Consider the following 25,180-nt stretch of genomic DNA (forward strand, 5'->3'; position numbering starts at 1 on the left):
TCACTGTATGAGAGGGAGAGCATATCCGAAAGCCTGTACAATACTGAGAGCTTGCAACATAACAAGGAATAAAGTCTAAAAATACATATTTGCCAGAAACACAGCAATAATAATATAACTGAAGCAGAAGGAAAGAAGATTATGGTGTAAATTCTAACATAAGAAAATGAACAATAACAAAATGGCTAATCCTTGAAAAAGAGGGCTTTTTTAATGTTGGAAGTTTAGGGTTTTGCTTGTTTACGGCAAAAAGTCCCCACAATTCAATTTACTAACTCCATAATCTAAGGATTACAATGTATGGAGCATAAAACCAAGCAGAGCAAAGAGAAAATTGTCTCTCCCTTGCAAATGCGTTTTCAGTCATTCAGTAAATGCTTTCTATTACTGGTATTTTCCTCCAATATAAACGGCATTGTGGGTGCTCACTCATGACAGCTGCACAAATTGGAAGTTTATATAATGTTCTGTCCTGCATGGAGCACACCAGATGATTCCTTATATATTAAATAATTCGTTCTGTAATACATTTTCCACACATAGACATCCAAATCGACATGCTAGGATAGTAAGTGACTGTACATAGTCACAGATAGATTCAGGATATTCCTCTAAAAACTGTTTGGTTTATTTATTTCTTTTTTAACAGAACACATCAGAATAATCTATCTTTTTTCGGCACCGGTGTCATTTATTAGTGTTATCTAAGTTGTACTACTTTCCTTGTCACATCATAAGTTAACCTTTCCTAATCACTACCCTGGACGTTTACCAGGCTTTCCCTGGGGATGTGTTTAACTAGAGCCACGATTTTCCTGTTATTATGTACTCCAGGGCTCTGAAAGCTCATGTTGATTCTAGTCAGAGACTGTAAATAAATCCATGTGAGTCTGATGCTAGGGAACTTAATACGCTAAGTGGATATATGCCTAGTTTAAATGAACTCTTGGGGTGGAAACACAGCCCCACCATTTGCCATGGACTAATCCAGAATGCACTGGTGGATCTCATGGCCTGGCACATCAGACCCACAGGAGTATAAAGCTCTAGTAGACACCGGTGCACAGTGTACCCTAATGCCATCAAGCTATAAAGGGGTAGAACCTATTTGTATTTCTGGGGTGACAGGGGGATCTCAACAGCTAACTGTATTGGAGGCTGAAATAAGCCTAACTGGGAATGAGTGGCAAAAACACCCCATTGTGACTGGCCCAGAGGCTCCATGCATCCTTGGCATAGACTACCTTAGGAGAGGGCATTTCAAGGACCCAAAAGGGTACTGGTGGGCCTTTGGTATAGCTGCCTCGGAGATGAAGGAAATTGAACAACTGTCCACCTTGCCCAGTCTCTCTGAGAACCCTTCGGTGGTGGGGTTGCTGAGGGTTGAAGAACAACAGGTGCCAGTTGCTACCACAACGGTGCACCAGCGGCAATATCATACCGAGACTCCCTGATTCATCGACTGGAGAGCCAAGGAGCGATCAGTGGGACTCGCTCACCTTTTAACAGCCCCATACGGCCAGCGTGAAAGTCTACGGAGAGTGGAGACTAGCAGTAGACTGTCATGGCCTGAATGAAGTCACACCGCCGCTGAGTGCTGCCGTGCCGCACGTGCTAGAACTTCAATACGAACTGGAGCCAAAGGCAGCCAAATGGTATGCCACAATTGATATTGCTAATACATTTTTCTCAATCCCTTTGTTAGTATTATTTTACTTTAGTTATTAAACCGTTCTTATCTCAGCCCACAAGTTTTACCTTCTCTCCCAACTCTCCTCCCCACCCCACTGGGAGCAGGCGGGCAGTGAGGGAGCGGCTGCACTGGTTAGTAGCGTGGTAAGATCCTCAAAGAATCCTGCCTTTTGTTCCACTTGCTGAACAGTTAAAGTCCTCCCTTTTGGAAGCTTAATAGAAATGGTTTAAAGTCTTCCTCCTCTCTCAAAACACCCAGCAGTTTTCTTTTCCTAGATACCCTTTATTGGCTTGGCAAAGCACTGTGGCCTGCACATGGTATGAAGGACTGTATGCTAGTGCTGCACAATCCCCTTCTTCAAATCTGTACTGGATTTAGGCTAGGTTCTCAAGCATCTACACAAGCTAAATGTGTGGTTTTCCCTATCAGCACTCTCCTATGACCCCCACAGGAGCCCTCCTCTGCCACTTGCCACGCACGTGGGTTAAAGGAATGTGGGGAATTCTACTAAGGTCTCCAAAGTCTGCAGCCAGCTGCTTAATCCTAGCCACAGGAAGCAACAAAATGGCAGAGATCCTGGGAAAGGAAAAACTCCTTTTGAAAGTACTGTGAGGAAGCACTTAGGCTACAGACATCTTACTCGTGACAGACCATTACAATTCAATCCAAAAGCTCAAACAAGACCTTGAAGACCAAGTGAATTGGTTCAAAAAAACAAACAAACAACCGAACAGTAATCCCTAGTTTTCATTAGCAGAGATATTGACCGAGCAAAGAGTTGACAATTCAACATCTACTCTCTTGAGGGATATTTTTCAGCCTTAACAGGGAAAGTTGTTGCCAATACATCTAAAACCAAAAATTTCTTAGACTAGGAGGGGAATCCAACAAGAGACGTCCAGCTGTGCTGAATTAAAGCACTCCACTTAAAACATCCCATCAATCACAGAGCAGGAGAGTGCTGACGTTATTTGTATGAAATGTAAGAGTGCTTTACTCACCTGCAATTAAAAAGCATAGTTTGATTTGGTTTCTTGCCGAGAGTTATGTGAATATTTTCCCTTTTGCCAGGTTATGAATTTTGCCAACTTCCATAATCTGAAGGTAGCATTCCAGGTTCTGACTAAATTGTGAACAATGACATGATACAAGTCAGATAATTTTGGAGGGAAAATCATTCTTTTTCTGAAACCTAAATCATAAATCCATTTTATTCATCCACATTCTCTGCAATGGGCTGGCTTGCAATGTCATGAAAACACAATTTTAATTGGCACACTTGTTGGCACAGTCTGAGAAGAGTCCAAGATCTGTATGGAGACTGAATTATTCTATCCTCCCTAGATTTGGACCCTTAAGGCATGGATTAAGATGAGACACTAATGGGGCAGCATGCAAAAGCTTGTATTACTGAGATAGATCTCCTTCATGGATAAAAAGAAATAGGAACCTTCAAACCTACAGTTCTAAATGAGAACAAAGCTACAGATAGGGAAAAGAGTCAGACAAGGATCTAAGCAAAGATTGGTAACGTAATGAAAGCATCGGAGCCATCTAGAGGGGATTTTGGCTAGATTACATCTTCCAATATTAGGAACAAGAAGTCCACAAGGCTCTGAGTGCAGGCTTATACCATGTCTGGCAATGTGAAACATTTCACATGCATTAAATGCGCATGCAATTTAAAAAAAAAGACAGAAGACAAGCAAGGGCAAGTAAAGAGAGTTATTCTGAAGACAGAAACTCTTTGGGTAAATGCCTTTGGTTCCTTTTTTTTTCAGGTTCAAATCTACAATTTTCTCCACATTATAGCAATTCTTTTTAGCTGACATTAAGCATGCCTCATACCAAATTACTAGAATTTTACAAAGTTCATCAGAGTAAGCCTACATAAAAACTTCGGGGTATCAAAACTAGTTCTTCTCGCTCCAAGAAACATTTGCTTGAGGATTTCTCTCCCAGCAAATAAAAAATTTTTGAATACTCACATCAGTAGAAAACAATTAGTGAGAGGAGTATCCATGCAGCCATCTTTAAGCTATTTGTTGATTCAGGTCATGGGAGCATCAAAGTTAGTTAGCCAGGACTGGCACACTTAGGTCTGGGTGTAAGTTTCAGCTGCATCTTGATGCCATATTAGACAGGTATCCAGGCGTCCATATGCCCATCCCTTCACTTTGGTTTCTGAAGGAAAGAAATCAAGTTTGTGAGCCTGAAGGGAGCTGTAACGTGCTTCAGTGAGGCCCCTGTTTGCAGTCTTGTGCTTCAGAAGATCCCACACAGCACTTATCTAACACAAACAAACACAGCCCAGAAACATAACCTATGTGTTGCAAAAACAGGCCTTTTTGATATCCAGCAGAGGAAAAATAACCACACTTCACTGTGCTCATCTGTCAAAACCAGATCTCAGAAAAGACGGTATGCTGTGTCCCTTGAGCTTCCTAGCTCCATTTTCTCTTCAACACATGGCTGACTTCTCATGCAGAGCAATTGCCTGAAGGTCTAATTTCTGTAGAGTTTTCCCCATGTTACAACGCAGGGCAAGGTTATCGATAATGCTATAGCAGGAAGTGCACGTAAACACTGGTTCCTTTTACTACATCACTCACTCTTCCCCAAGGTATTCTCAGAGACTTCCAGTCTCAATTACAAGAAACCATTTAAATGTTTCATCCAGAGAGTTGATATTATAAAGCAATGACTAGTCGGGGTCTTACAAAACACAAGTATTTTGTCATGTAAATCTTTCTATATCAGTTCCCTTCCATGTGGCTTTTTCCTATTTCCCAAACTTCTTGAGGATGTTTGAGGGCTTAGATAACACAAAGTAACCTGTCTTCTTGTAGTAGAGAGACAGAATTATTTGAAACTAGCTTATCTAAGGGTCACATCCTGCCATTGATTTTTTTCAGTGCTTCCCTATTGATTTCAGAGGTGAGTTCCACATACAGATCAATACCAGGATATGGTCTTTATTTATTAGTGTACTTCTGGTCATTTCACTCTACCCTAATGCCTTAAAACATATGGAGCTAATTACAGCATTCAACATTACATTGGCCTTGTTGTCTTTAGAGGAGAGTTAAGCCTTCATTCGGTCAACAGAATAATTTGAAACGATTGTTTGGTGACTTCTGCCATTGATCCAGAAATAGATCCTGGGACATAGTATTTCAGGGCAGGACTGAAGTAGAGTAGCAGACACACATGGATAAGCATGTCCTTTGGCTAACCAGCAGCTGCACACTAGCAGCAGTACTAAATTCCCAGTAGAAGTTTCAGACAGTGTTTTGACAACGAGAAATTCTCTGCGTTGAGTCAGTGGTCTGATTCTCCTGGCCTAGTCTAATGTTTTAAATACTTCATGTACTAAAGAAATATACGTCGGGCACTTGGATGAAAGTTCCCCTACTATAAATTTCTGAACTTCATCAATATCTTTTACTTACTGGGTCAGGAACACAAGAACTGCAATTTTCAAGAAGTTCACCAAGCATGCATTTTTTACTTCCTCGGACTTGGAGCCCCACTGACCTGGAAAAAGTCTGTATGTATTCTCAAACTAGCTGCCAAGAACAGGACTGAATTAAAACACAGTTTTGTCAATGGCTCTGGCTCCCTGATAAACCTTGGCCCCCATGTTGCAGTCGGGCCCTCTTCTACCTATAACTTTACTAGCTGTATGCAAGCGGTGCAGTAGGTTGCAGCCTATGTGAAGAGGGCAATGGCAGTTTGCAGGTCCCAGGTTTGATGCAGACTTTAAACTGCACAAGAAGTGAGAGGTGAATTGTCTGTAAAGAGATAGTGCCTTTTCATTTCTCCCTCTTTCCACAGAATTTTTTTCACAGACGCAGGCATGGGAAAGAATTAGCCATGGGCCTAATTTGAATGTTCTGCCTCTTAAGAAATCAAATCTTCTACACAGAGTTATAACATTTGCATGGCCAAAATGCAACACTACATTAAAAAGCAGGGTAAATAAGACACTTCCTTCCTATGTGCTATTCCTACATTACCTTTCTATACTCTGTAAAAAAGCACCAAGATAACCACTCTCTGCATTCAGAAGGCCTTCTCTTTAAAAGCAGAAAAACAAATAATCTTGTCATTACTTCTAGATTTACATTAGAGGCAGAGCAAAAGATGAACAGCCCAAAATTTTTCATCTATTATATAGTCAGTGCATCCTAGTATTCGGATGCAATAAACCGACAGCTGCTTTTCACCTACTCCATGTATCTAGGTATCTTTGATTTAACTGAAGAGAGCAAAGGAACAAATGAGCAAAGAAAAGAAAGCGCAGAGGGAAAACAGAGCTTCACCATTTGCTCAACTGCCTTGGAGCGCTAGGAAACGTCAGTGCTCTATTGACTTTGCTTCTCTTGTGCTCATTTACATCACTGGAGGGTCTGGCCTGCGCTTTAAGAAAATACTGCTCCTTTTCAATTGTTAAATAGTGACAAAGTCCAGGTGACCCTAGCACAGAGTCTGAGTGGTTTATGTCAAGCCTGGAGACAGTGACTCATGGAGTCACAGATGATCAGTTGATAAATGTTACCAGTATCAGAAACTTGGCCATTAACATGAGTGATGTGAGAACTAAGAGGTTAAGTAAAAGCTACCTTCATAATGAGTGTGCGATACAGAAAAGCAACACTATGACCCAGGCTTAGATTTTTGGTTTTGTTTCTCATTTCCCCTTAAGGTGGATTTGGTTTTGTAACTTTGCTTGTGGTTAGATGCTTCGTAAGTTTTTTTTCAACGCAACATCCATTTTTCATGGGCTCACTGTCTGGGAAAAGTCTACAAGAAACATTAGAAAGAGGTTCAGATGAACCAGGGGGTCAACTGTGATTTTTTTGTAACAGTCTGTTGCAACAATGCAGTCTGTTTGCAACAAACTGCTAGGTTTTGGAGTTGCCTTAGCTTCAAAGTGACTCAGGAGCTGGTTTTGAAAATGTTTCTAGAAAACAGTAAACTGCATTAGTACATACATTACAAGCAATGAGTTCCCTTATCTACAGTTACACAAAAGACTAAGGACTTTGCTGAAGCAGGGCCCTGACGAAATCTTCCAAAGTCTTATTGCTTAAATTTATAAGCACATAACACTTAAGATAACCACTCTGAGTAGCCGCCTTAGTTGCAATTCAAGAACTCAATATGTCATTGAAGTCACTGTGTCCAAGTGGCATCCCTCTTTAGGCACAGACGCTTTTCTAATCTTCAGTGATTTAATGCAAAAATATTACAATTTAGAAAAACTCTGGGAAGCTTTGGCTTCTAACGTGCAAAATCTCACAAACTCATTATTAAGAAGCTGGTTTACAACATACAAAGTAGAAGCTAGTATTTCATAGTGGTGATGACTACGTATGAAGCATACACACATAAAGTATGTATGATACATTTTTAGTACACCATACATTTTCAGTCATATCTCTTTTCTCCATCCTCTTATCAACCACACTTTGTTAAGAAAAAAGAAAAAGCAGGTTTAGGCCACTAACATTACAGATAGATTTACCAGAACGCAGTCCAGTCACCAAAGGATTTAAATAAAGAAGTAGAAATGGGTAAACAGTCCTCATGGCCTATGGAGACTTTAGGCATAACAGAGAACACCCCTTTCAAGGCTGAGTATTTAATATTCATCACACTAGTAAAGGTATCCCATTCTCTTTCAAGAGGAGAGTCTAAAGTACAATTGCTCAGGTATTCATCAACAGATAATATGGACCATTAACAGAAACACATTTTGCAGAAATAAATCCTTTTCTGTTATATTTCAGTTTGAAATTAAGTTAGTATTTACCTAGAAACACAGGGAAAGGAAGACGGGTTTCCTCCTCAATTTTCCTGTTCAAAATTATTTTAATTTATCATACAGTGGGAAATACAAAAGTAAGCAAAATCAGAATGAAACATCATACATGATATTTTCCTCAACCTCTTCAATCAGACTTTATTTTGGTGGAATTTCTGGTTGCTTGGGAAATTTGGAGATTTTGCCTCTCTCTGGTGTGGAAATAAGCAAGGAAAGCTTTAAATGACTGCTTGGAGATTATTTTATTCTCTGATACCCATCCTAATTCTAATCTTCCTCAGCACCTGAAAGCAGATTCATTTACTCATCCCCTCCCTTCAGCAGCCACACTGGACTCAATGAGTGCACCTGGTAGTTCCCCAGATTTGCGAAGTTTCTTCATCCTTATGCTCTCCACACTCTGTCTTCCTGGCCCAACAACACACATCAGAGTTCTTGCAGGGTCTGATGCCCCCAACACAATTCTCCTCTTTCACCTCTCCCATGCCAGCTTTGCTCTGCTATCGAAACTGCTAAAAGCTTATTTATTAACTCAGCTGTTGGAACAAGTCATGCTTCAAACTTGTGACTCCTGGCAACAGAAGAAACGTTCCTTGTATCTCTGCAGATCTGCAATTGCAAAACACGTATGGTGCCCCAGGACCAACTGAGGAGGAATGAGACCCATCAAGGGATGCATCAGAGCCAGCTGAGCCTAAGTCTGCATGAAGAAGAAGAGGCAGATGATAGCCATTGGATACTCTCTTGCGAAGGATCAACCAATCTACCAACCTGTCTTACTTCCCAGGCATTTTGTTGCTTGATAAATGTTTGGTCTGGGATGTTGCAGGGACACTAATGAGACTTTTCTGGACCTTGGACTATTACTCTTTGCTGTTCATTCATGTGAGCACAATGACACTGACAGGGGTGAGCATACCAAGAGTAACTATAAAGTCTGGGGACACAGGTGAAGAGGAAAGGCTCGGGGAGGAGTAGATATGTCCAGTAATCAATGAGCTGACTAGGGGATGTGTTCTGCTGGACCCATTACAATCAAGGAAGAATTGGTCAAAAATGTGAAGGTCAAGGGCAGCCATAGCTGCAGTGAGCATGACACTGTGAAGTTGAAAATCCTGAGAGAAATGAGCAAGACAAACAGTAGAATCACAGCCCTGGACTTTAGGAGAGTGGATTTCAGATTATTCACAGATTTGCTGGGCAGGATCCCATGGGAGACTGGCCTGGAGGCCAACAAGCCTAAGCAAGCTAGTTGACATGGCAGGACACCCTCCTCAAAGCACAAAAAATGGACCAAACTGAGGTGCAGAAAGTTGAGAAGGCACATCACAGGGTCAGCACGGAAGAGTGGGGAACTCCTGACTGAGTTCAAACACAAAAAGCACACAGAAGGAGGAAGGAGAGAGGGGCTACTTGAGGGGAATATAGCGACATTGCTCAAGCATGCAGGGACGGAGCTGGGAAAACCAGAGCTGATCCGGAGTTGAAACTAGAACTAAGTTAGATATGAACTGAATAAGCTGATAATGAAGTAGGTGGAAAATTGGCTGGATCTCCAGGCTCACAGAGCTGAGGTCCAGCTGGTGGCTGGTTACTAGCAACATCTTGCAAGGATTGATACTGGGGTCAATACTGTTTTATATCTTTATTAATGACATGGCTGATGGGGCAGAGTTCACTCTCAGCAAGTTTGTAGACTATATAGGCCATACTAGGGGGAGTGGCTGACATGTTGGAAGGCTGGGCTACTACTCAGAGGGCCCTTGACAGGCTGAAGAAATGGACTTCATGAAGTTCAAAAAAGTCAAAACCAGATTCCTGCATCTGGAATGAAATAACTTTCTATGGCAGTACAGGCAGGGGGTTGACCTGACAGAAAGTAACTTCACAGAACAGGATTTGGAGGTCCTGACAAGAGCAACATGAGCCAGCAGTGTGCCCTCGTGGCAAGGAAACCCAACAGCGCACTGGGCTATATTAGAGCGCAGCCAGCAGATCAAGGAAAGTGACTGCTCCCATCTGTTGGGTCCTTGTGAGGCCTTACCTGGACTGCTGTGTCCAATTTTGGGCCCCCTCAGTACAAGAAAGATATTGACATATTGAAGTGAGTCCAGTTGAGGCCACCCAGAGGCTCAGAGGGCTGGAGCATTTGCCAGGCTGAAAGATAGCTTTGTTCAGCCTTACAAAAAGAAGACTAAGGGGAGTCCTCATTGCCATCTGCAACTACCTCATCAGAGACTATAGAGAAGACCAAGCTAAACTCTTCTCAGAGGTTAGCACAAAGATAGACTGAAAAATGATAAACGCAAGCTGAAACACCAGAAGTTCAGACCAGATATAAGGAAAACATTTTTAATCACAAGGGTGATCAAACACCGGAACAGATTGCCCAGAGAGGCTGAGGAATCTCCAGCCCTGAAGATGCTCAAAACTTGACTGAACCCAGCCCTGAGCAACCTGGTCTAGCTGGACCTGGTTTGAACAGGGAGATTGCACTAATTCTCTGGAGGTCCTTTCCATCCTAAGGCATTCTTTGCATACATTCCCTGTCTAGTGAATTCTCGTACTTCTTTAATCACTGGAACAATTTCATCATAACCACCAAATATTTCAAGAATAATACCAAAGGTAAGCAGTGAGCAATGTTATACGTGTTTTCACTTTCATCAAAGACAACAAGACCAAAAAAAAAAAAAAAATCAGACAAGAGAAAGCAGGTATCTTTCAAGAAGCTGTGCTACAGATAATCTAGCAGGTTTCTTTACCTTCTTCTGCAGATAGAGGAATGGTGGCTGCTGAGTGATGTCCAACGAGATTAATAACATGTATGCTGACAGATGCTCTAAATAAAGTGTCAAGGGATGATTCCCAGAAATACTGTGTAAAACTACTGGGGATAATTGTTATCTAATAAGTTACTGCACATTACCAATTAGCTGCATATGAGACACTGAATCCATCAGATTTCCTATTTGTAAACTCTAGAGGATTCTGTAATTGATAGTCTGAATGCATCATTGATCAAAACGATGCTCTATCTAGCATAAATGCACGAAACCAGCTAGTTAACAGGAAAAAATAGTATTTTAGACAATAAAATTCTCATGGCATAATTAAAGGAATTAAATATTGTGCTTGGACATCAAAACCAGAGAGAAGCAAAAGTTTCATCCCAAAATGTAAAACTGAAGATGCAAATACATTTTCCTTTAAAAAATAGAAATTGCTAAGAATCAAAACTACTTTTTGCCTCATACTATGCCATTAAAAGGTGAAAATGCTGACTTTTTTCTTTTTTGATAGTTATGATATTCATAGCAAAGTTTTGAGAAAAGGGATTTAATAGCAACCTTTTGAACACGTTCTTAGATTTCAATGTACAATCCTTAACTATTAAGAAAGAAAACTATAATAACGTTCACATTTTAATGACAGAGGGCAAGATAGTAAAATTTCACTGTTTTTTAACACATTCTGAAGTTGTTTAGTGGTTTTGACTTTTGTTTTTAACATTTTTTGCCTGAATATAGATTCTTTCCAGGGCCAGCAGTAATTTATACCACTTGAATAAGGTATATCAGGGATCTCAGGGCAGGGGAGGAACAAGTGCGGCAGAACTGTTTTTTTACCATGACCTTCTCCTAGTTATCCACACTCATCTTCCCATGTCAAATTTGGAGAGAACAACTGCAACTGTCACAAGAGACCACCGACAAGAAAATGTTTGCATGAGCTTTCTCTCATCAGAGTGCTTACCTCTGCAACAGAGAACTTTAAGGCAATGTAGAAACACATTCCACATCTAGAAATTTTAGTAGATCAAAGGAGAGGCTAAGGGGATGTCTTACAAACTCTCCACCACTATCACTGACCTGAAAAGTCCTGGATTTCCATCTTGGACTTCTTGAAATTGCTGGGTCTGGTAAACTGGGCAACATGCTGAACTCGGAAATGATTTGACATTCTTCATTTGAAATGAAGAAGTGATATTTGGCTAGAAGTAATGGGAGGCCCATGCTATGGTTAGAAAGGTGACTTCTAGTTGCAGAAAACAGTCAACAGGCAAATCTTGCAACCTTTGCAAGCAAGATGCAAGATTGCAAGATGATTACATCCTGGAATCTGTAGCATGCAATCTGTCCATTTTAGATCATCTACCAGAATATCGCAGGCAGCACGTATCACAATGGCTAGTAAAAATTTAAATGATTTACCACACTTACAGGAAACCAGAATTGTCTCGTTTGTGTCAGATAAGAAAAAGTAGAGCAGCAAAGGAGAGGTTTCCTTATGAGGAGGAGAGCAAAGGAATGTATTTGAAAGAAGATGTAGGATCTGTCAGATGGACGGGCTAGAGATTGTTTTTAAGTGAGAGGGGAGGTAGCAAACTAATATAGCTGTATGAAATCCACCTTCTTTACAAGAAAACAAACAAAAATAAAAGAAAGAAACCAACAAACATAAAAGCACATATTGTAATTTGTGCTGTTTGGCTCCTAATAAATGACCTGAGCTGTCTGCAACACCAGAGCACTCACCAGTTTGAAAGTCCTGAAACTTTTCCAGAGACTGTTTTGTTTATTTCTGTTGCACTCAAATCCACTTAACATGGCACTGTGATAAACACCACTTTCACTTAAGTTGTCCTGATGGCCAACAGACTTAGTGCCAGGTGCTCTCAAAATATAGTAAATAATTGTCCATCTCATCCACTTAAGAAGCAGAGCTTACATTCTGTGCCAGCCTGCCATGTTTTCCTAACATACTTGCTGATTTGCTGCTCTTATTTTGTTGTTTAGTTTTGTTAGCTATTAAACACAGCCAGTGGTTTAATAAGATTTTAAGCATTTTGTATAATGCTCAATTATACAGCTACAAAAGACATGAAATTACTCAAAGTCCCAGATTAGTAAGTGTCTTCAGAAGGATCACAAGGGCTTGAAATCATACAGGCCTGGTGTGAACAGAACCATCATGCTGGTGTTAAGGTTAGGTAAGGGTTTAAAGTGAAGTATGCCAGGGTAGACTGGTCAACCTGACTAATGATAGGCGTGACATAAACAGTGGTTTCTGACCTAGCTAACATGGGATACATGAGACTGTTTAGAATTTTTTTTTTCTGTCCTGGAGTGAGATAGATATAGTGGAAAACACATTCAATTTTGTGGGATTTGTGGATAATAAGAACAATCTGCTAATATGAGTATACTCGAATTTGTCATAGAGCAAAAGGTGAAAAAACAGATCCAGAAAAATTCTCTAAGACAGCTTAAAGCTCATTGTTGGTGTCCATATGAGACAGATGTGTGTTCTAGTTTGCAAGTTCTTGATGTTCCTGGACTAAACTAAAATGTTCAGATTACAGCTGAGACTGTCTTGGGAATGAGGTGGCTACTCTGCTGAGGAGAGACTCACAGACACAGTTTACAATGCCAGCTAGTTTATACCACTGGTCAGCATCATATCTGGGACTGGCAGCACTGACAGGGTCCTGCTTTGGGTTAGGCTCCGCACAGCACCAGGATTTCTGTCATGCTGAACCAGATCTACAGGAGCTGACCTTGATTTAGGACTGGTGCTTGCCTGTGATGGCAGCCTATATTGTTTCTTTTTCCTTTTCTTTTTTTTTTTTTCAACAAAGTCGGTATGTGAGAGCTTCTGTAACAGAGGTTGCTAATAACAGAGTGCACATGTCTCTTCTTAATCAACACAAGGATTGTTATGGGAAGACAAATGTTATTTCATCTAAATACTCTATCTGAAGAAACAGTTGAATAAAATCAATAAAGAATTGATCTAAAGCTTACATGAGATGCAAACACTATTGTAAATCTGTTTTTGAAAATGTTGATTTGTCAGTGTCCTTAGACAGATTTTTTTCTAATCCAACTCATGAACTTAAAGATGAGCTTTCAGTCCAAATGAGGACTTCCATGTTGCAAGACCTTTACCTCATTCAGTTTGGCAGAAAATATGTGAGTATTACAAAACATCCTCTTTTTCAGTAAGCAGATAATGACCTGGTCAGAGAAAATACTGGCAGTAATTTTCAAAGGACTCTCAAAGACACTCAGGTTATGTCTAAGTGACCCCAGTGACTCAGAGGACTCTGTGACCTCAGAGTGACTCTGGAAAACACTTTTGCAAGCCGGAATGAGAGTTTCTGCGCATCTCCCCAGAATAAGCATCCAAATTGGAACAACTGAGTGAACCCAGGACCGTGAGCCTGCCAGGCACCTTACAGGAGCCACGTGCCATATGGGGGACTGGACAGGTAGGGGCACAGCTGGCAGGAGCCATCTTTTACCACGAGCAGCGGTGACACACCAGTGGTGGACACAAGCAGGCCAGGACATCAGACAGAGGGCCTGCTGCCTCTGAGGAGCAGTCTGGTGGCCTTTTCCTGAGACAGCCCCCCATCTCAGTCCAACATGGTCAGCTGCCTTACTGGAGACTTGACCCCAAGGTATCTGGGGATTCCACATATCCAAAATCCACACCTATCCACAGAGGGAATTGCCTCCTGGGGGCACGCCCTGCAGCAGCCACCATAGCTGTCTGCTACTTGGGGCATCAAGTCAGATCCCCGTCCTCGTGGGAGGGCTCCTAACCTGGGTGCTCTTGGCACCCACCACAGCTCTTGTCTTGTCCCCCAGGAAGCTGGACAGCCCTGTGGCTGTCCATCATTATTTTTTATCACCTGGATGATGCTGATCAATAAGACAGAAAACGGAGTGACTGTTTTAACTTTTTTTTTTTAAGTGGAGCTACTGTCGTTGTGAGTTACTGATCAACCTCTGTAATTAACTCCGTATTATCTTCCCTTGCAGCTATGTAGCACAAAGTGAACTCATGCTTTTAAAAAAGACACAGAGATGACTGTCCATCAAAAACAGCAGCCAGCACAGGAAGAAAATGGCTATCTCCTTTTGGTTAGAGACAAACCTCACTTCAAGTGAAAAAAAGAGTATAACAGTTTAACAGTTTTAGTGCCATAATAAACTGAAGTTATATTGCAGTGCTGTCTGCAGTGCCTAGTAAAAGCAAGCACCCCCATCTACCAGGGTAGACCCCTGTCTCCATATAAATGCTTACTAAAAAGCTAAATCACCTTAAAGGAAGGATTTTACTGTCCTCCTGCTAAATGAGCTTTATGAGCCATTTGCTCAATTCAGTCCTGTGTCTTGTCAAGAGTACCGGCTGTATACTACACTTGTCAGCATTTGTTCTCACCTTCCATTCAGTTGTATGTTTTTATACATTGACAGCTTCTATCATCAAATTTAATGACCTCTTTTAGACAAAGAAATAACTGACTACTGAGATCTTCTTTTATTTGCAGTAACCCTAACAAACCAATTTCTCAGCAAGCCCTCAGACAATTAAAAAGCATGTTTAATTTCTATAGAACAGACGTGATGCAGAAACCATCTACATGGCACCAGGACAGGTGCGTAAGGATGAGACACAGAGGTTACTGACTTTTTTTAAAATAATAATTATTTTTATCTTACTCCCATTCATTTCACTGCCTTCAATGAAAACATGTCTTCTGCAAAAGACTTTATACTAAACAAATTTCTCTATGAGCTTGAATCACACCTTACGCACAGTCAGTTCCTTTGAAACATTTTTTCTGTTTCCATTCCATTCAAAAAAACCAAGTATCTGAGGTTTGGTGAGATTTGTTTCGAACTTTATAACAAGCATTTCTAATATTACTTGTCTTCCATGTCAGCATATGTTTTCCTCTCGAAACTTAGGCAAGCCAATGCAGACCCTGGGAATATCCATGTATTTGCATCAGGACAAAGTCACCTTTGGATATGCAAGCCTCAAGAGCCAGTGATGCCACACAAAATAAATGTAGAGTGTAGATTACAGTTATTATGATTACTGGTTATGAAAGGAAAGGTGTAAATTCCATCACTAGCAGGGAATCCAGTGCCTGAAGGACTGGAAACTCTAATACTAGATGTAATTAAGCAAAATGTACTTCACAGAATTGACTCAAGATTTTGGAACCATTAAAAGCAGAATAATGCATGCTACTTTAGAAATGTATTCCCATGGTAGCACAAATGACTAGCACTGAAGTGTCACAGATCGTGATGGAAGATGTCCGAGAAATCTCTTCGCCTATTTTGATGTATAGGCCATTTCCTCAAATGCAGATTTTTAGTAACAGTTTTTGAAGCCACTAAGGAGAATTTCCCAAGGCAAATGCATACCGGTCTACTTGTTGTCAACAAAGTCTTTTCTCTTTAGGGCGGGGAGCAGATACAATGCTTGCAAAGACTGTTTTGTAAGACAAGCATTTCTGTTGCCTGTGCGTGTTCCCAGACGGTGGAACACAGCTTGGAACAGGTCTCTACTAGACAACAGGGGTGGAACAAGGTTTTGCAAAACAAAGAGTTGGTTCCAGAAACTAAGAACGTCCTGTGAATAACTGATCTACCACGAAAGAAAAGGAAATGGAAGGGGAGGTAGCTTCTTCAGGTTTTGTTGTAATGCTAATTTACGAGATTAACTCTCCAAAAGAGGAAGCGTGTCTGCTCCATGGTACAGCTTCTATAGAGCGGAGAATTTAACATACATTTAAAATACAGCAACTTCACAGATTTGTGTGCAATGTTCTCTGTTATGCCACTCATGGGGTCATGAAAAAAACCACACTGAACCACCATATTAAGCTAGAGGTCAACTTAATGCCTATCTATCTCCAGCTTGGTTGTGAAGCCACTGTAGATCATATCTTTGGCTTTTCACATGATGCCATCTGAGATGGACAAGAATCTGGTTTGCTCCAGGTTATTTTTACCACTTATATTGGCAGTGATTCAGACCTCGATTGTCTCACCTGCATTACTTGTCCACAGAAACAAAAATATGAGCTGAATACCCCTAGGCTGACTGCAAACAGCTGGTTCTCAAGCAAGCAGAAGGGCTCTCATACAAAGGACAACCTGCACCTGATCTGATAATAACCCTTCCACTCACAGGGCGCTAAACAACACTGAGAAGATGGCCCCAGGAGGTGATAATAATTTGCTTCCACAGCATGATGTTGCCATGTGAAGCATGCAGGCAAGACAGGCCACAACCCTTCCCCGGGAACTTTCTCACTGGAGCAGCTACACGCTGCCCCTCCATGTTACACAACCTTTGCGCTGTTCCTCAGCGCTTGAGTCTGGCACAGAGCACTACATATACATCACCTCATGGCTTATCACACGAGCTGGCAGAGAGGTTCCTGAGTTACACCACTCCCTTGAATCTTGTGATAGCCCGCAAAGTGCACCTATGTTGCTCACCTGACCTCTTATTTGCTTGTTGGAAACGCAGGTGACAATGTATGATGCAGCTTCACGTATCTTATAAATACATAACTAGCACTAGAGCTACAGTATACAATAAATGCATTTTGATTCAAGACTTGCATCTTTTACAGCAACTATTCAGGACTGGCAACATTGCAGAAAATGGATCATCCATTAGCAGGAATTATATTTAATTGGTGGAAAAAGTGTAGTTTGTAAAAAAGGACAAAGAGAAGCAATGGAAATGCTCTTTCAAAAGCTACATTCAGGTACAAGAAAACTATCTTGCACTTAATTTTGGCTATAAACATATAGTTACCTGATGGAATCTTTGCGCATGCATTCTGTATTGTTTTCATACCACATATACCTGTTTAGCAAAGAAGGAATCATATTTATTGTTAGTTAATAAACCAGCCTGACTTTATGCCCTTCTACTTAACCCAAACAGACACGCTGAACTCCTTAAAACAGTTCCTGCAAGTTTCAAGACAATAAAATGTATTAGTTTATCTTTTAAAATACCTGAGACCTGAATTCAGCCCAAACTCTTTCGAAGTAGTACAGAAGCCTGAAGGCTGGCCTGGGTAGTAGGTGATCTTCATGTGTTTCCAAAACCTCATGATTAATAAGCACAAGATATGAAAATCTTTTTCATCTTCTGGTTTGGTCTGTTTTCATAAGGTTTTGGGAGAGTTGTCTGGGGTTTTTTTCATTTGGACTCTGCAGATCTTTTTATTAAAAAATCTCTGGCCACACAATTGTCTCCAGATCACCATGAAATGCCGGCAGACACCCACTCAGAGAGCATGCAGTTATTCCATCTGTGCCTCTCCTCAGCTGTGCAGTATGTAGCTCCTTCATACCATGCTCACTTAGCCAGTTCATTACATAAGCTCCCCAAGTCTCCAAGTACTTGAGTCTATTTGACCTAAATAAATATCTAATTCTGCCACCTTTAAGCAGACTGCAAAAATTTTCTGATGTGCCTCTCATAGTATAGTACTACATTCAGTAAAGGTGGCAGAATCCAATTCGAAGAGGCTCAGCCACGCATATCACAGATGGATGACTGAGCTTTACTGGGAACTCTCTCTGAAAGCTCTAAATTTACCCTCTCTACCTTCAAGCAGTCAATGACTGATTAGTATAATGCCACTCTCATTTTTATCACTACCAATAAACCCTATTATGAACAGAGGTCATGGAGTTAAACACAAACATCAGCATTTACAGAAATGGGTGCAAAGTCCCAGCCCTTCCATCTGCTCTCTTGCTTTGAACACCAGTTTGGTTGTTGGATTGAAAATTTCAGCAGTAGTATTTGTCCACCTTACTAATATCTTGACAGCCTTAACTTAAACTCCATAAAACAAACCAGGCTTCATGAAGCAGCACAGTGCTCTTTACTCGCTTGTGTAACAAAATAGACTCATGCACGATTACACCAATTATAATGAAAATCCTACACGCTATTAATTTAAGATAGGAAATACAGGACTAAAATAAGATAATATCTCCTACTGTAATTCCTTTCCCTGAGGACTTTGCTGCTGTAGGCCCAAGAAAATAAATGACAGGCAAGGCAGTTACATCCTCTTTTATTGTGCTACCTAGCATTCACTTTGCAAATGTATAGTTTTTCCTTATCCCTTTTAATTGTGGGGTTTTTTTCCAAAACATTAACAAGATTTTCTTACTGGTACATATAGTTTGTTACAGGTGTGGTGGTATCAGTATGGCATAGAAAGCACAGAGTTATGAAAGTTCATATTGCACACAAAGACAGGGCAAAGGCAATGTAAACTCACCTACTCTGACCCCAAGTCTTCCATCAGAAAGCCTTCCTTTCCTCTGGGTGCTCATGTGCATGTGGGTACGTTCTGGATTTGCTCCATGATCTTTTTCCAGTCTTGTTTCTGTCACAATCACACTGCTTCACCAAATATACTTGCCATCGCAACAGACCTTTTATTCAACAGTAAGCATTTAGGGTGTCTTGTGAAGAAGTCTAGGGACTTCCTCATGCAAAGCATCATGAAAATTCTGGAGAAATCCTAACCCTATTAAAATCAATGGTATCTTTGCCATGAACTTCAGCACTGTCAGGATTAAGCCCCCTCTTGATTTATGCCATTGTTTTGATGAGTATTCCCGAGAGGAGATTTTGCTAAGTAGCCAATCAAAATCATATGTCAGTCCAGCTTCAGTCAGGACTTTTCCCTAATTTGCATAAAACGACTCAAGATTTGAGTTTCTGCGGAAAAAAAAAAAATCAGGTAAGTTTGGCTTAGTTTTAGGTTTCACTGGAAAAGTTACACTCAACTTTGGTATGTCACTGTTTGCTTAAAAAACATTCTTTCTGAATTCCACCACACTTTTTTTTCCTCTAAAGAGTTTTAGGTCATTCTTGCTAGAGACGAGTGGATTTCATCAAGCTGTAGAACTACTTTGATGGTCTGGAGTGTATTTTACCGGGTCATGGATTTGCTGCCTATAACATTTGCTTAAGGAGCATGTCATCACATCTCAAACAAAAACAGTACTGTCATTTGAGCACTTTTATCAGGCTTTGCTGTCCTGGTATGCAATGAACCACAAAACTTGTTACGTACACTTTTAAATTATTACTTTACTGGGACAAGTGAATGAAGTTAAATTTGTATTTTGGGCTGCTTTGCTGTTTTTCTGGCTGCTAGAACTGTGAAGTCTTAGGCTGTGGTGGCTGGCGGGTAGAGCTTGCTTGTCAGTTTTCTTTTGCCATATGTACGTTTGTGTGTGTGGTTTGGTGTTTGCTTGGTAGGTTTTTTTAGTTTGCTTGTTTGGCTTTTGCACGGTGAGCTACTGGATCCTTATTTAGTCTGGGTTCTGCCATCACATGGAGATGCGAGACCCATGGCATCATGGATGGGGTAAAAGGGTGTAAGTGGCAAATAAAAACAGAGAGTCTTAAGTTTCCTACAGTATCCGCTCTACTGAGAATATTTAGATTGTGTCTAAAACACATACGAGTGTCTCTCAAAACTCAGAAATAATCTATTCAGAGCACTATGCCACTCCATTCCAAAGCTGCTTATAATTGTCAATATATCTTCCAGTCTCTTTACCTAAGAATATTCTGAGAAACCAGCAGAATAAATAACCAGGGTTTACTCTAAGTATAACAACATCAACTTACATTTATACAAAAGTTAGAGGGAGGGCATCTCCCCTTTTAGTGCAGATGAATTATTTAAAAGGGAGGAGGGGAGAGATAGGATCATAACCAAAGTACGTGCCTTATCAAAATTGTCAGGGCTTTTACATTCCATTTCCTTGTGATAAGACTCTTGTGCTGAGCTGGTATTCGGAAGTGAGCCCAAAGGGCTGACTGATAAGTTTACATAAGGAAGGAAATAATCAATTTAGGACTGTTACTGAATGAGCTCTTATCATGTTCATTTCCTCACTATTGCTTCTCAAGCTAAATATTACATGTTTAGGAGGAACTTCAAAAGATTTACCATTCTAGCCTCTGCATTTTATTAAGGAAAACTCTTTCAATAGCACGAAGCATTTGCTCGCACCGCAATAAAAGTACAATTCACGCACTGACAAACTTTCATTTTAAGACACTGATATTTATGCTGAAGGAAGCAATACATTCTTGCAGGAAGACTACATTTTTCCAGCCCACTATTTAATATTTCAGGCACAGAAGAGAGAATTTAAAAGGTACTAATAAGTAGTCCACTAATTTCCCCTTTCGCTTCTGTAGATTTTCCTCTCCTTCTCCTGTAATGTACTTTGTTTAACTGCATTAGTCTACTTTTTCTCCAAGAAGTATATTTTTTAAGACCCTGATGACAACAGCATGATTTGTGGGTGCACATGACTTGTCATGCTAAAATTAAAAAATGTGGCTCTTATTCTGAGTCTGCATTAAACCATAAAAAAAAAGTACATTGTGTCTGGTAAGTGAGCGACTATAGCCCCTTTGTCTACAGTAGCTTTGCAGGGCTCCTGAGAGCTTCATTGAGAGCAGAATTTGTTCCACGGGATCAAAATTCAATTACCGGGAGAAAGCGGGGAGGGAGAGTCCCAACTTAAAATATTAAGGTAGCAATTAATAGATTTAAGTTGGTTGTATCATGAACTGGTACTCAAATGTAAAACAACTACAGATTTAATACAGTACAGCTTTCATATGAACCACTATATGAGAACAATATTTGTTTCTCCATACTTGATCTGGCTCATACCTCGGTCACTGTCAGTACTGAGGAGGATTTACTTAGGTCTTAGCTGGGATGTTTATTTTTCCACGAACGCAGATTACATTTGTATCCTAACATGTTTGTGACTGGATTGTGTCCAATCATTAAGAAAAACCACTGAGATGCTGTAACACTGCCATTGCTATAAAATGTTCTTCATTGGCATCCAACCGCCATAGCAAGTGCTGTGGAGTATACCAATTGTGGCTAATTCCCTGTGCCAAGAAATTTAACAATGATACCGTGAACAAGCTGCAACCGAGAAAAAGGTCAGAAAATGGTGCCTTGGATCAATGTCTGCAGTGCACTTACATTTAGAACCAAAGTACGCAAAGCTTCACAGTCCATTTGAAAGTGGCGGGCGGGGAAACCAAACCAAACCAAACCAACACTGAAGTGCTGAAATCTTGATAATATAAGTAGAGGATTGGGGCTTTTTTGAAGTCTCTGGTTAAGCTAGGGGCTGACTGATGTTTTGCTTTTAGGATACACATGAAGTATAATCCACAGAAAGCCAAAGTTGTACTGGCATGTCAGGAAGATCACTGGCAAGATATGGCTAAGGCTATACCTGACCTTCTCGCGTAGGAGTACGTCTGCTATTTCTCACCTGACATTACTGGATATGGATCTGGTTAAGTATTTAGTTGCCACCTGATAGTAGTTGGCCTGAAAACAACAGTGAGAAAGACCATGCACTTTTCTATGTTTCTGGCCAACATGGATATGTGGAACTCACTGACTTGTCAATTCTTCCTTAGACCACTACAGTGCTTTCACTGCGGAGCCAGTTTTCATAGTCATGAGGAACTGCAAACAATACAGAAAGCAATGGAGTCATTATTAAATAGAGCAAGTAACTAGGGAGCGTGTGCCATGAGTACTTGTCCTCTGATCTCCTAAAGGACACAGATCATAACAGATGACCTCTCAGAATATAATCCAAAACTTTCCTCCTTGCTAGGCCTCTTTGTTAGTGCAGTAATGCAGTGCTTTTGATCTGAGGTCATGCTCAGACAGGAGCTCAATATATAGCAAAAGAGAAACTCTGGCAGGGCTTCCTCCCTGAGGGACCTTGATTCTGGAATTTACTTCTCCCCCTGATCCGGCGCAGCCTGGATTTTTAGACTATCAGGGCACTTCGTAAGGTTCATCCATTCTACTGTGAGTAGCCTCCTTCCCAAAGCTACCATTACAAACACTTGCCTTGCTCAAGTTACAGCACTGTTGGATCCAGGTATTTCATTCTAGCACATCTTTAATTTACAGGGCTAGATTTATTTATGGAGCAGACCACTTCCCTCCCGGAAAGGTTATATACTTTTCATCACCTATAATGAATATATAGTTTAATGAATTCATCAAGAGCCTGATTGAAAGACCTTGAAATGAAGGGGAGTCTGTTCAACAGTTTGCTGCCTCAAGAAAATACAGAACACTCAGCTTGGATTTTATATAACACAAAGGATGATGCATTTGCATTTAACAGTCAATTTTAAGCAAGAAATTTAATGCCTCTCTCCCTGGGCCCCATGATGTATGCAGTCTCGGCTAGGCTTTGATCCAAAACCCTTGACCTAACTCTTCGAGGTACAAATACTGCAGTGCAGAAATTGTTTAATATGGATGCTCTCTAAACTGTTTCCCAGAGAACGTTCAAATAAAACAGGCATTGTACTTCAGTAGGCAGTCCTATACTTCTGTAGGAAAGCTGACATTAATTTACAGAGAGGGCAACAAAGTTGTCCAAGGATCATCAGGTGCTAAAGAGATGGGCAGGCCTTCCTGCTGTCCAGCACATCCAGTATTCTGAGAAGATCACTGAAACAATGTGGTAATGAATAACCAATTGTTTTGAGTGAGACTTTCCTGGTACTGTGTCTGTACACTTTATAAATCATTGACAGGTTTGTTATGCAAGGGGTCTCTGGTACCTTGTAAACAGAGCTTCTCCATGCTCTGTTGATCTTTCCACTGCAATCTGTTGCAGGCCTAATGGCTGCTTAAATAATTTCTGACATCTAAAAGCAAGGCCAGATCTAAAAGTGTAAACCAGAACTCTTAGGCTTATCCGCTAAATGTAGATACCTACTGCTGAGCTTGAAGTATCTGCATTAGGGTGCTTGACATTATCAGTGCAGCATGCTCAGAGTCTCCACAGCAAGTTTATTCTATTAAGTTTAAGTACCTAGCTCCTGTTTCCAATGTCTCAATTTAGGGAATCAAAATTGGAAATTCTGGTCCAAGGGCTGGGACACTCCAAAGAGAGGTGAAACTCTGGAGCGAGTAAAATTTGTGTTAATTCTCTGGATGAGAGTGCCAATTCTGCAGAATGACAAGAGCTCTGCATGGCCCAGCATCCCCAGGTCATCACACCTCTCTAGCAGGTGACCACTGTGTGAAATACCAGCATTTACTGCCTACACAGGCGCCTGGAAAACACGGAGACTAACTCTTACGGACTCCAAACTTACGATTACTGTCTTCTCTGAGCTGTCGAAGGCCAGGCTTTTGCAGGAACTGTATGGCTCTTCCTAACAGCTGTCCTCTTGGAAAATGAAGCATGAAGATGGTGACCAACTAGAAAAACAAAGGAAAAAGACATCCCATTACATACAAGTAGAAAATATTTTTTTGAGGGCAATGAAGCAAAGGTTCTTTACTAAACTAATCTCCTGTGCAGCACGTAGAGGAGTTTCATCTTGTAGGGAAGGGAAGTACAGTCTTGGTTTGATTATCTCCACAAGCTTTAAAGTATAAGTACAGCAAAGTTTGATCTAAAGTCACAAGTAACACTATGCACGTGGCGTAATGCATCATTTGCCTACATGCGTTTCATTTCCATCTTACGTGGAAGTGCTAGACAGGCTGTTCAACCTCTTGGATTCAGTTTGTCTGCATAAAAGGGACAGTAATACTCACTTTCCTCAGGAGGCCATTTTTGCATTATTATTGTTGCTGTTACAGTCAATCGTTATTACTAAACCAGATAATTGTCACATCAGTAACATGAGTTTATGTCACCTGCTTAGGATTGCTAGGTTGTCATTACACTCAGTTAATTATAAAGTGGGTTGGCTATTTTTTCTTACTTTCTATGATAATGAGAAAATCTAAATATACACGTACTCTGGGCTGATAACACCAAATACTGTGTACACTGGCAGACCCTAGAAACAGAAAGTTTAGTCAGATGGCAACAGATTTCAGCAAAATACTCTGGATTTACACCAAGAGGAACGAGATTGGACTGAACTTTTATTAAATTCGCCTGTGTTTGTAATCACAGGCTTACTAGCCTACTACCAAAATTTGACCTAAAAGGCGTCAGTACTAGTGCCAAAAATTGCATTCTGGCCAAAATAAATATTTTACTTTCAGTAAATAAATTTTCACTTTCCTGCCTAAGACTAATGTTGTTGAATTACAGCTGAAAAGCTCAGAAGCCCTCTGCTTCCAATATAAGCTACTAACGAACGTAAGGGACATTCTGCATCACAGTCCAAGAGCCAGCAGGACCTTCCAATAAGAGTCTAGGAACTCCACAGAAGCACGACCTAATGGAAAAAATATGACCAAATGTAATCCCCAGTAGAAATGTTCCTTATAGCTGTCTTTTTCAAGAAACGTTTTTACTGGTGTAACATTAGCTAATTCTTGGAGTTCTCAAGTCTGCCTACAAAAGTATTAACAAAAGGGTTTTAGAAAAATATGACACGCAGCGTAGCTCAAGGCTCTGCATAAAACTGCAGATGACAGCCTTTTTAAAATTATTATTCATTTATTGGGAAAACCAGGGCACTTCATCAGGGGTTTGCTCTGGTGCCCTTTAGCGTAATTTAATAAATAAAAACACAGGAAGGGAAAAGGCAGCAAAATGCAGATACAGACGGTAAGCTAGGAAGTTTTTAGCTTCACCGTAAAACTGATATCCCCACAGTAAATCAATACTGTAAATCAGACTCAGTCTGAATGCCAACCAGCCCTGTCGACCTATTTTCTTGTATTTTTGTTTTTCAGTATGCAAGCAGCTGTGCAGTCCGAAGAACTAAATTAGGCATCTGTCTTCTCAGTGTTAACA

At 40.6% G+C, this 25,180-nt stretch overlaps 1 long non-coding RNA gene across 2 annotated transcripts in view; it reads right to left on the reverse strand.

Annotated features, from left to right (window-relative positions):
- LOC127015770 (uncharacterized) overlaps nt 1-25,180 on the reverse strand; it is a 272,322-nt gene that overhangs the window by 36,441 nt on the left and 210,701 nt on the right. Inside the window, exons 4-5 of one of the 2 annotated variants that reach the window (XR_007766373.1) lie at nt 23,574-23,679; nt 3,682-3,877 (exon numbers count right to left, since the gene is read on the reverse strand). This is a non-coding gene — a long non-coding RNA (uncharacterized LOC127015770). The remainder of the gene's footprint in view (nt 1-3,681; nt 3,878-23,573; nt 23,680-25,180) is intronic. The other variant, XR_007766374.1, reaches the window with a different exon arrangement.

This window comes from Gymnogyps californianus, chromosome 4 (assembly GCF_018139145.2).
Source record: "Gymnogyps californianus isolate 813 chromosome 4, ASM1813914v2, whole genome shotgun sequence".
In the NCBI taxonomy this organism is placed as follows: Eukaryota; Metazoa; Chordata; class Aves; order Accipitriformes; family Cathartidae; genus Gymnogyps; species Gymnogyps californianus.